Source organism: Protopterus annectens, chromosome 17.part0, assembly GCF_019279795.1.
Source record: "Protopterus annectens isolate FY-2018-M chromosome 17.part0, PAN1.0, whole genome shotgun sequence".
Taxonomy (NCBI): domain Eukaryota; kingdom Metazoa; phylum Chordata; order Ceratodontiformes; family Protopteridae; genus Protopterus; species Protopterus annectens.
The window spans coordinates 364,205,794-364,218,300 of record NC_056751.1 but is presented as its reverse complement, the minus strand read 5'-3'; the positions used below and the strand labels follow the sequence as shown (position 1 = coordinate 364,218,300).

At 46.1% G+C, this 12,507-nt stretch overlaps 1 protein-coding gene across 1 annotated transcript in view; it reads right to left on the bottom strand.

The window, feature by feature from the left end:
* The window catches only part of LOC122791440 (PHD and RING finger domain-containing protein 1-like), a 501,969-nt gene that overhangs the window by 152,613 nt on the left and 336,849 nt on the right, over positions 1-12,507 (bottom strand). The gene's annotated exons all lie outside the window — the stretch shown is intronic.

Here is a 12,507-nt window from a genome sequence, read left to right as displayed (position 1 = left end):
CCCAACCGAGGTCTGAGGCGTCCGTGGTGATAGTCTGGCTTGGTTGGGGGCTGTGGAAGGGCAGTCCCTTGTTCAATTGACAGGCCTGAGCCCACCATTGGAATTCTTGCTTCAGGCATGGAATTATTGGAATTTGGGTTTCTAGGCTGTGCTTGTGCTGAGACCATAAATTCCTTAGGTACCATTGCAACTTCCTCATATGTAGTCTGGCATGTGGAATCAATATTATACAGGATGCCATGTAACCCAGGGCTTGCTGGACTTTCCTTGCTGTTAGCTGGTTCTGCGTTGTTAATGCCATGAAATAGAGAGGAAGGTGCTTCTGTTTTTCTGCTGTGAGGGATGCCATTTGATTTGATGTGTCCAGTTCTGCACCCAAGAAAGTTATCCTTTGGGATGGCATCAGCCTTGACTTTTTTATATTGACTGTGTATCCCAAGGCTTGTAGTAGATGAATGACCTTTTTCAAATCTTTTGCTAATCTGTTTTTGTTGTCCGCTTGTAACAGGCAGTCGTCCAGGTAAGGGTAAATTTGAATTCCCTGAAGTCTGCAATGAGCAATTACTGATGCCAGGCATTTCGTGAATACTCTGGGCGCAGTAGATAAGCCAAAGGGCAATGCTGAGAATTGATAATGCTCTGATCCTGCAAGAAATCTGAGGTATCTTCTGCAATTTGGTCATATGGGGACGTGCAGGTATGCCTCCTTGAGATCTAGAGTTACCAGCCAAGACTCCTTGCCCAGCATGGGAAGAAGCTGCTGTAGGGTCAGCATTTTGAATTTTGGAACAATGAGATATGTGTTTAGAGCGGACAGGTCGAGAATAGGTCTCCATAGGTTTTCTTTTCTTGGCACCAGGAAAAGTCTGGAGTAAAATCCTTGCCCTTGTTCCATAGACGGTACCTTTTCTATAGCTCTCATCCTTATTAAGTGGTCTATTTGTTCTAGAGCTTTTGTCTTTTGATTTGGAGGTAGGTTTGGCATTCCTCTCTTCCTTGGTAGAGTATGGAAGCAAAACCTGTAACCTTAGTCTATTGTCTGTAAAATCCATTTGTCTCTTGTGATGTGATGCCAGTTTTCCGAAAATAAGGCTAGCTTTCCACCTAAGGGTGCTTCTAGTTGTTCCCTGGTAGGCGGTCTCAGAGCCAAGTCACTGTGATTGTCCTGTAGAAGTGGTAGTGGCTGGATCTGTGGCAGTACTTCGCTGGTTGTTAGGCTGCCACTGGCGTCCCCTGTAGGCACCTCTGGATTGACCCCTGCCTCTGGGCCTATTCCTGCCTCTCTGTGCTGTGGTGGTGTCTGGAAAGGACCAATTCTTGGAAGGCCAGTTCCTACTAAACCTTGGAGGCTGGACCTGTAAGAAATCCTTGACTGTCTGGACAGATTTTGCTTTCTCTTCCACCTTCTTCAGCACCTGCTGTACAGGGGAGCCAAACAAATTGAGCTTATCCATGGGAGCATCTAGGAGCTTTGCTTTAACATGGTCTGGTAAGGGCTGCTCTTTTAACCATGCATGCCTTCTGATCACTGTACCAGTCATAGCTGATCTAAAGGAAGCCTCCAGTGCATCATAGCCGCATTTTAAGGAATGATTACTGACCTGCTGAATGTTATGTACCATTTCCTGAAGAGATTTTTTTGTCTAATGGTTCAGGCGAGGACAGTTTTTTGTTTAACTGATCTAACAAATTCCTGATACTGAATCATGTGGAATTGACAGTTTAAGGCCCTAGCCGAAAGAGTAGCAGAAGTGTAAACTTTTTTACCCCATCTCTCTAAGGCCCTAGATTCCCTTTCAGAGGGGAGGGGGTTTTTGGCAGAGGTAGCTGCTACTGCCTTGGGTCCCTGAGAAATAGTTTCAGGATCTGCAAAAGGAGCCTTATACAAATGATAATGTGTGTCCAGAACCCTGTAGTACCTGTCGGGCTTAGCAGGGGCCGGAGGAAGAGAATCAGGAGCAGAACAAGCATCATTAAATGCATCATCCACAACAGTAAGTACTGGAGGAATGGCTAAAGGCCTATGCTGTGGCAAATGCAAAAAGGTCCTAAGCCTTTTCCTAGAGTCTGAAAATCCTGGCCCTGCCATTGAAATTGTTCCCTCATAGCATGCAAGGTTTCCCCAAAAGAAAATTCCTCAGGAGGAGAGACAGAAGGAATGGAGTCTTCTGCATCAGAGTCCTCATAAGGAGAATAAGGGCCCTCTGGAGGGATTGTATTTTCTGAATCATCAGAGGAGTAATCTGAAGAAACTGGCTCAGGGGGCTCTGCTCTAGGCCTCTTTTTTGGAGGTGGGTGAGAGGCCCTGTCAGGGTGAGGTTGGGATCCCCGGATCAAAGAAATAAGATCCTCTGCTAGACTAAGCATTTGAGTACTAGAGCTAGGCCTGTGAGAGGGGGTCTTAGCAGGCACATTCTTGGTTGATTTTGCTGCTTTAGCCCTGGCAAAAGCCTTAATCAACATGGATGCAGGGGGCCTAGCAGCCCCACGTGCAAGAGTACATATATCTAAAGGAATAGTATCAGATATATCCTGTGAACCCGCAAGAGCAGGTGGGATTTCAGTAGCAGATTCAGCCATGCTGGATGAGACATCGGTAGGAGACAAGCTTTCGGCCGAAGGAAGGACCGAGGACTCTGTTTCAGCCGAAACAGAGACACTCGCGGTTGACAACCGCGGTTTCGGCCGAAACCGCGGACCGCAAGTGTCGGTCCCTTTCCTTGCGCTTTTTAGATAATTGCAAAGTCGGAGTTTCCGACGGCATGTTGTAAGCAAAAGCGGAGCCGAAAAACTCCTCAGCAAATTCCGACCGACGTCTAAGTGTCCGTCGGTTGAAAGAAGCACAGGCTAGACAAGCTGCTACGTCGTGGTCTGGGCCTAAACAAGGTAGGCAGTAAGAGTGGAAATCTTTATGAGGTATTTGTTTCCCACAAGTTAAACAGTTATTCACTTTTTCTGACATCGGCTGAGGCAAGAGAGAGTCCCCAACGGGGTACTTAGCTTTTTAGAAGTCTTCAGTAGTAGTAATCTCTGGTTCTGACCGACCGGCACTTGCGAACCGCTTCTGCTTCGGGCGCCACGCGGCAAGAAAGACTGAGGAAAATGGCGTCGGCTGATACCTTTATACCCGAAGAACTGCAGTTATGACGTCGGGTGAAGTGCGACATCAGCCGAGGCCAGACCCAGACTTTGGAATCCGGCCGACCGAAGGGCTGCCTGAGGACAGGACAACCCATTTGTTAGGACTGCAGATGCATCCTTGAAGGACATCATGCATTGTTTCCAGGCTGTGACAATGTTGACTCCATTTCCTCATATGAAGTCTTGCATATGGAATTAGAAGAATGCAGGAGGCCATGAACCCCAAGGCTTTCAGAATTTGTCTTGCAGGTAGCAGGGTTTTTGTGGCCATCTGTTTGAAGTAAATCACCAAATGAATTTGCCTGTCTGGCGTAAAATAAGCCATCTGGGCAGCTATACTCAAGCTTGCACCCAGGAATGTAATTTTTTGAGAGAGTACCCTAGACAAGTAAGAACCCTTTTTACAAACGCCAGAGGTTTTAGAAGAGTATCCCTGTTTTCTGCCTGAATTAGACAACTGTCCAGGTATGGATATATTTGAAAATTTCTTTGCCTGCAAAATGCAATTACCGGAGCCAGGCACTTTGTGAAGACCCTGCGCACAGTAAATAAGCCAAAGGGCAGTGCAAAGAACTGGTAATGCAAATAGCATGCTTTGAAGCGGAGGTATCCTCTGCAAGATTCCCTGATTGGGATATGCAGGTAAGTTTCTTAAGTCTAGAGTTACCAACTAGGCATCCTTGCCTAGCATAGGCAGTAAAGTACAGTTTTGTACCTACCATAAATGTAGATGTTCCAGTGCTAATACAGCTGCAGTCATAACAGATGGGTTCTTCTGCCGTCAGGCGGGTCGTCGGTCGGCCAAATTCCAAAGTCTAGGTCCGGCGTCGGTTATCGTTGCTTCTTCCCTGACGTCAGTGCGACAGGGGTATAAAGGAACCAGCCGATGCAATCATCTTCAGTTTTTCTTGCCCCAGATGTCAGGTGCCCCCAGAAGAAAGGCAAAACCTGGACTGCAGTTGTATTAGCACTCGAACATCTACATTTATGGTAGGTACAAAACTGTACTATGTTCATCGTGCATACAGCTGCAGTCATAACAGATGGGTAGAATACCAAAGCTAAGAAAGGGGTGGTAGGCACTAGGTGGAACTAGGAGGAGCCAGGATGCCCTGCAAGACTGCAGTGGCAAAGCCTGCTCTAGTTTTGGAGTATAATGGTAGGTGGTAGTGCTTGGAGAAGATATGCACAGAACTCCAAGTGGCTGCTTCCAAAATATCTTTGGTAGGAACTCCTCTGAGGAAAGCTGCAGAGGTAGCTGTGGCCCTTGTGGAGTGAGATCTGATGCCTGTAGGTACAGTTTTGCCATGAAAAGAATAGCAAAAGTGTACGCAGTGGGCTACCCATTTTGAGATGGTCTGTTTGGAAATTGGCTTTCCTTCAGCTCCTACAGCATAGGACACAAAGAGCTGTTCTGATTTTCTGAAAGGCTTTGTTCTGTCCAAATAATAACGCAGTTGTCTGTGGATGTCCAAGGAATTTAGTAATCTCTCCCCTTTGTTTTGAGGATTAGGATAAAAGGTAGGTAAATGTATGGCCTGATTCAAAGCTACTCTGGATACCACATTAGGCATAAAGGACGGGTTGGTTCGTAAGGAAACTCTGTCCTGATGGAAGATGATAAAAGGCTGCACAGCCATGAGAGCTTGTAGTTCTGAAACTCTACGAGCTGAGGTAATAGCCAGAAGGAAAGCTGTTTTCCAGGACAAATATTGCAAATCTGATGAGACAGCTGGCTCAAATGGAGGCAAGGTCAGTTTTTCCAGAATGAAATTGAGATCCCAATCAGGTACTGGTTGCTTCCTTGGGGGTCTTAGATTCCTAGACCCTCTGAGGAACTGTCTTAAGAGAGGGTGAGAGAATAAGGGTGGATCAGTGTTGTATTCTGCAGAAATGGCTGAGGCATGGATTTTGATGGAGGAGAATGAAAGTCCACTGCTTAGCAGCTCAGCTTGATACTGTAGTATTGGATGTAAATTCAGTTTTCCAGGATCCTGGCCCTTTTTCTCATTCCAGACACAAAACAGTTTCCATTTTGTGGAGTAAGCTTTTCTAGTTGATGGCCTTCTGGCCTCCAAAATGACATCCTGCACCTCCTTGGAGAGTAGGGTCTGTTGTGATGCTAAGGAATCTTCCATGCGGCTCGATTGAGTGTTTTTAGCTGGCTGTGAAGAGTTTTGAAGCTGTGCCGAGTCAGGAGAAGAGGCATTAGAGGCAGGGTCCATGGTGGGGGAACGCGTCAGGCTCCTCAGGAGTGGGTACCAGTGTTGTCTTGGCCAGTCTGGAGCAATAAGAATCATCTTTGGTCTGTCTGCTCTGGTTTTCAATAGAACTTTGGGCAGCAGAGGAAGAGGTGGGAAGGCGTAAACTGTCATTGATGTCCAACTGAGAGTGTCCACTCTCCAGGCCTTTGGATGGAAAATCCTTGAGCAAAATTTTTTCAATTGATGATTTTTGTGGGAGGCAAAGAGATCTATGTCTAGCCTTCCCCATGCTTGGATTATTTCTGTAAAAACTTTTGGATGCAACTTCCATTTGTGTGGATCGGTCATATTTCTGCTTAGGTTGTCTGCCAGCGTGTTTTCCTTGCCTGGCAAGTACCGTGCTTGTAGTTTGCTTTGTAAGTCCATGGCCATGTTGCAAAGTGACATGGCCAGTCTGCATAGGGGGTATGAATGTGTTCCTCCCTGTTTATGTACCACATAACTGTGGTGTTGTCCGTTCTTATCAATAGTTGACCTGGTTGCAAAAGGTCTTTGAAAGGTATAATAGCATTTATTACTGCTAGCATTTCCTTTTGATTGATGTAAAGATGCTTTTCTTTTTGGGACCATTTGCCCTGAATGCACCGATCTGTCATGTGCGCCCCCCAGGCGTAGTCCAAGGCGTCTGTTGTGATGACGATTTGCTTGAGGCTTGCTGAATGGAAGACCTGTGTTTGTTTGGCATGCTTGAGCCCACCACAGAAATTCCTTTTGCAGACATGGAATTAGTGGTATTATTGTTTCCAAACTGTGGCTGTGTTGAGACCATAGGTTTTTCAGGTACCATTGAAGTTTCCTCATATGCAGCTTTGCACATGGGATTAGTAAGATGCAAGATGCCATGAATCCCAGAGCCTGTAGGATTTTCCTTGCAGTCAGCCTGGTGCAATTTGCTAGTGCTCTGAAGTATTGAGTTAGTTGCCCCTGCTTCTCTGGCGTGAGGTAGGCCATCTGGGTGTTTGTCTCCAAGTTGGCAACCAGGAAAATTATCTTCCGAGAGTTAGCCTTGATTTCTTTTTGTTGACTGTGTATTCCAGAGAGTTCAACAACATTATTACATAAGCCAGATGTTTCAGAAGAATGTGCTTACTGTCCGCTTGGATCAGGCAGTCGTCCAAATAGGGGTATATTTCCATCCCTTGAAGTCTGCAGAAGGCAATTACTGATGCCAGGCAATTCGTGAATACTCTGGGCGCAGTAGATAAGCCAAAGGGCAACGCAGAGAATTGATAATGGGTTGAACCTGCAAGAAATCTGAGGTATCTTCTGCAGTTTTGTCTGATTGGGATATGCAGGTATGCCTTCTTGAGGTCCAATGCTACCAGCCAAGACTCCTTGCCCAGCATGGGAAGAAGCTGGTGTAAAGTGAGCATCTTGAATTTTGGTACGAGTAGAAATGTGTTTAGGATGGATAGGTCCAAAATAGGTCTCCAATCTTTTCCCTTCCTTGGTACCAGGAATAGTCTGGAATAAAAACCTTGACCTTGTTCGTGCGTAGGTACCTCCTGAATAGCTTTCATGTCTATGAGATCTGTAATTTACCTTTGTGCCTCTGCCCTTTGATTGTGTGGCAGGTTTGGCATGCCTCTCATTTTTGGAAGGGTGTGAAAATGGAATCTGTAGCCTCTGTTTATAATGTCCAGTATCCATTTGTCTTGTGACAATATGCCAATTATGTGAAAATAATGCCAGTTTTCCTCCTAAGGGGGCTGCCATTTGAGTCTTGCTTGGCATGCAAACGGGAAAGTCATTGGGCTTGCTTTCTGAATGATTGCGAGTTGTCCTCACCACCTCTTTGTGTAGGTGCTTGCCATTGTCTGCCTCTAAACGATCCTTGGGATTGTCCTCTGCCCCTCGGGCGCCTGTATCTACCTCTTTGGGGTCTGTCCGTGGCTGGAAAGGACCAATTTTTGGAAGGCCAATTTCTACTGAAACGTGGGGGTTGTACCTGTAGAAAATCTTTCACAGTTTGCATTGATTTAGCCTTTTCCTCCATTCTCCTTAATACCTCCTCAGCATTAGCACCAAATAATACATCCTTTTGTAGAGGGGCATCTAGTAATTTAGCTTTGACATGATCAGGCAAGGTTTGTTCCTTGAGCCAGGCATGTCTACGTATGACTGATCCTGCAACAGCAGCTCTACATGAGGCCTCTAGAGCATCAAAACCACATTGTAAGGTATGCTTACCCACTTGTTCTGCACTATGCATCAAATCCTGCAGCTCCTTCAAGTCTGGTTGTTCAGGTTGTGACATTTTACTTTTCAATTGTGATAACAAAAACTGTTGGTATTTTAGCATATGGAACTGACAGTTTAAGGCCCTCATGGTTAAGGTAGCCGAGGTACATACCTTTTTTCCCCACCTTTCTAAGGATCTGGAATCTCTCTCGGAAGGCAATGGATTTTTAGCAGTGGAGGCCTTAATTCCCTTGGGGCCCTGTGAGATGGTTTCTGGGTCAGCAGCATGGCTTTTGTATAGAAATTGGTGTGAGTCAGGAACCCTGTAGTACCTGTCAGGCTTAACTGGGGCTGGAGGCAGAGAATCCGGGTTAAGGCAGGCTTCCGAGTAAACATCATCTAGGATGTCCAAGACAGTAGGTATAACCAGAGGCCTGTGCTGAGGTAGCATGAGAAATTCCCTAAGCCTTTTCTTGGAATCTGAATAATCTTGGCCTTCCCAGTGGAAGTGTTCCCTTAAGGTATGCAAAGTTTCCCCAAAAGAGTAATCCTCTGGGGGGATACAGAAGGAATGGACTCCTCTGCATCAGAGTCTTCAAAAGGGGAGTAAGAATGTTCATGATTATCTGAGTGCTCTGAAATAATGGAGCCCTGATCAGAGGAGGGGGATTCTTCCTCCACTCTGGGCCTTTTGTCCGGTGGGGGTTGAGAACCCCTGATAAGAGTAATTAAATCCTCAGCCATTTTAAGCATCTGTTTTTTAGGCATGGGACCTGGAGATGGGCCCTGTGTAGCTTGTCTCTTAGAATGCATGGCTGCTTTAGACTTAGTGAAAGCCTTGATGGAAAAAGAAGAGGAAGGTCTGAAGACACCTTGAGTGGAGGTAGACCTGTCCACATTTTGAGGTTCAACGCCAAGAGTGGCTTTGGTATCTGTAGTCGGGGAGTGGGCCGAGGAGCCTGCGACCTCGGGCACAGGAGACACCGCCAATTAAGTGTCGTCGGTAGTCAGCGGCTGCGTAGGCACCTCGCTGAGGAACGGACCACGTGTAGTCTGCTTGGCGTGGTGTCGGTAGAGGCCGCGGACCTCGTGTGTCGGTCCTTATCTTTGCGTTTTTTTAGACAAAACTGCAGTCGGAATATCAAACGACATAATATAGTTAAATGTTTTTCCAAAATAATGCTGGGCGAACTCCGCCCGACGCTTAATGGTGCGTTTGTTGAATGTAGCACAAAGGCGACAGACCGAGACGTCGTGGTCTGGGCCTAAACAAGGTATACAGAGGGAATGGAAATCCTTATGCAGTATTTGCTTCCCACAAGAAATACAATTATTAATTTTGTCTGACATCGATCTGAGGAAAGAAAAGTTTCCCCAACTGGGTACTTCGCTTTCAAGAAGACTTCGGTTTCAAAATTTTCGTAATTTCAGGAGCTGGCCGACTGGCACTTGCGAACTGCTTCTGCTTCGGGCACCGCGCAGCAAGAAAGACTGAAGAAGATGCCGTCGGCTGGTTCCTTTATACCCCTGTCGCACTGACGTCGGGGAAGAAGCAACGACAACCGACGCCTGACCTAGACTTTGGAATTCAGCCGACCGAGGACCCGCCTGACGGCAGGAGAACCCATCTGTTATGACTGCAGCTGTATGCACGGTGAACATCTGTTGTAGAGTCAGCATCTTGAATTTTGGAATGCCCAGGAAGGTATTTAGAATGGATAAGTCCAGAATTGGACGCCATGATTCGTCTCTTCTGGGTACCAGGAAAAATCTTGAATAAAAACCTTGTCCTTTTTCCTTTTCTGGTACTGGTTGAATAGCCCCCATATCCATGAAGGACATGACTTGTTTCTGGGCCTCTGCCCATTGATTTGGAGGCAGATTTGGCCATCCGTTTGGAACTGACTTGTGGAAAAGAAATCTGTATCCCTGGGATACTATATTTAAGTCCCACTTGTCCTGGGTAATTAGATGCCAATTTTGAGCATGAAGTGCTAGTTTTCCCTCCAAAGGGGCTGCCAAAAGATAAGTGCATAGAAATGGCAGAGGAAAGTAATTGAGACTGTTTACCGTAGAGGGGTGCTTTGCTACTTCAAAATTTGGAGGTGGAGGCACCCCATTATTTTGTCCTTAAGTTCCTTGTGACTGAAATCTGGAGCCTTAGGGGTGTCTGGGTTTGACACGAGTGGCTCTGTTGGGTACTGGAAAGGACCAATTCTTAGTAGGCCAGTGCCTACTGAACCTGGGTGGCTGAATGAATTTGCTTTTCTGGCATGAAGAAAGCCATCTGGGAAGTTGTATTCAAGTTTGCTCCCAGGAATATAATTTGTTGACAGGGTACCAGGGTCTCATTTATTTTTGTTTACGGTGTACCCCAAACAAGTTAGCACCCTTTGTACAAAGGCCAGATGATTCAAAAGTATGCCTTGGCTTTCTGCCTGAATTAGACAATCGTCCAGGTATGGGTATATTTGAAAAATTCCTTGCCTGCAAAATGCAATGACTGGAGCTAAGCACTTTTTGAATACCCTGGTCGCAGAAGATAAGCCAAAGGGCCGTGCAGAGAACTGATGGTGCATGTAGCCTGCTTTGAAACATGGGTATCTTCTGCAAGATTCCCCAATTTGGATGTGCAATAGTTCTTCCTTTAAATCTAGTGTTGCAACCAGGCATCTTTGCCTAGCATAGGGAGTAAAGTACAGTTTTGTACCTACCATAAATGTAGATGTTCGAGTGTTCACCCTGCTGCAGTCATCACACTTGGGTTATCCTGTCGTCAGGCGGTCCCTCAGTCGGCCGGAATTCCAAAGTCTTGGTCCGACGTCGGTTGCTGTCGCCTCATCCCTGACGTCAGTGCGCCAGGGGTATATATATTGCAACCGACACCATTTTCTTCAGTTTTTCTTGCCCCAGATGTCAGGTGCCCCCAAAAAGGTGATCCAAATTAGTACCAAAAGGTGTGAACACTGTACAGACACAAAATCCCTTCAGCTATAAGCAAATACATCAGTAAGGCATAGCAAAGATTTAGCCAGTAGATCAGAGGGTTTGGAGGGAGGGTAACCTGGACTGCAGCAGGGTGAACACACTAACATCTACATTTATGGTAGGTACAAAACTGTACTATGTTCATCGTGTTACCCTGCTGCAGTCATCACACTTGGGTTGAGTCCCAAAGCTAAGGTAGGGTGGAGGCATCATAGAGGGTTAGTGGAGGCAATGAGGCCCTGCAGAACTGCAGTGGCGAAGCCTGCCCTGGACTTAGAATAAAGAGGTAAGTGATGGTGTTTGGTGAAGGTGTGTACAGAACTCCAAGTTGCAGCTTCTAAAATTTCCTTGGTAGGAACCCCCCTGAGAAAGGCTGTAGAGGTAGCTGTTGCCCTGGTAGAGTGGGATCTAATGGTAGGAGGAACTGGTTTCCCATGATGGGTATAGCAGAATCGTATGCAATGGCCTATCCATTTAGAAATGGTTTGCTTGGATATGGCCCTCCCTTGAGAAGCTGTAGCATAGGAAACAAAGAGCTTGTCAGTTTTTTCTGAAAGCCTTAGTTTTGTCCAAGTAGTAACGAAGCTGCCTGTGAATGTCCAAGGAGTGCAGGAGTCTCTCACCTTTGTTCTGTGGATTGGGGAAGAACGTGAGCAGGTGGATGGTTTGATTTAATGCTACACTGGAAACCACCTTAGGCATGAAGGAAGGATTAGTTCGTAGAGAAACTCTGTCTTGATGAAAAATGAGGAAAGGTTCCACTGCCAAAAGTGCTTGTAATTCTGAGACTCTCCTAGCAGAAGTTATTGCCAGGAGCAGGGCAGTCTTCCAAGATAGGAACTGAAGGTCTGCAGAAAAAGCTGGTTCAAAGGGAGGTAGCGTTAAGTTTTTCCAGAACAAAGTTGAGATCCCATGTTGGTGTAGGAGCTCTTTTAGGTGGTCTAATGTTTTTGCCCCTCTGAGGAACTGCCTTAGGAGAGGATTTGAAAATAAAGGTGGATTTGTGTCGTAGTGAGCTGAAATAGCTGATGCGTGGATCTTAATTGAGGAGAAGGAAAGTCCTTTATGCAACATCTCAGCTAAATACTGCAGAATGTGAGGCATATGAGGCTGAGTTGTGTCTTGGCCGTTAGCTTGGTTCCAAGCAGAAAACCTTTTCCATTTGTCCGAGTAAGCCTTCCTGGTGCTTGGCCTCCTGGCTTCTAGAATAACATCCAGTACTGCTTGTGAAAGAGGTGCAGGTTGGATACTTAACTGATTTGCCATGCAGCCAGGTTTAAGGTTTTGATCTGGCTGTGTAGAATCTGCTTGTTCTGCTGCGTGAGCAAATGAGGTAGTTGAGGCAATATCCATGGTGGGCTGTGAGCCATATTCTTCAGTAGCGGGTACCAGTGCTGGCGTGGCCAGTCTGGGGTTATGAGAATCATTCGAGGTTTCTCCTTTTTGACCTTCAAAAGTACCTTTGTGAGAAGAGGTAATGGAGAAAAGGCATATGCAGTCAGGTTTTTCCAACTGAAGGAGAGAGCGTCCACTTTCCAAGCTTGACGGTGGAATGTCCTTGTACAAAATTTTGTCAGTTGGTAGTTTTGAGGACTGGCAACAGGTCTATATTTGGTAGGCCCCATCTTTGAGTTATTGTAAATATTTGTGGGTCTAGTTTCCACTCGTGGGGATCTTTGATGTTTCTGCTTAGGTCGTCTGCCAATGTGTTTTTCTGTCCTGAGCTTGTAACTGGACTTGGTAGGCCAGAGCTGTGTTCCATAAGATTATTGCTTGCCTGCATAGAGGGTAGGAATGTGTGCCCCCTTGTTTATGTACCACATTACTGTGGTGGTGTCCATCTTTATTGCAAGCTGTCCTGGCTGTAGAAGATCCTTGAAGGCTGTTAGAGCTTTCTGTACAGCTAGCATCTCTTTTGCAGTTTGTTCTGCAG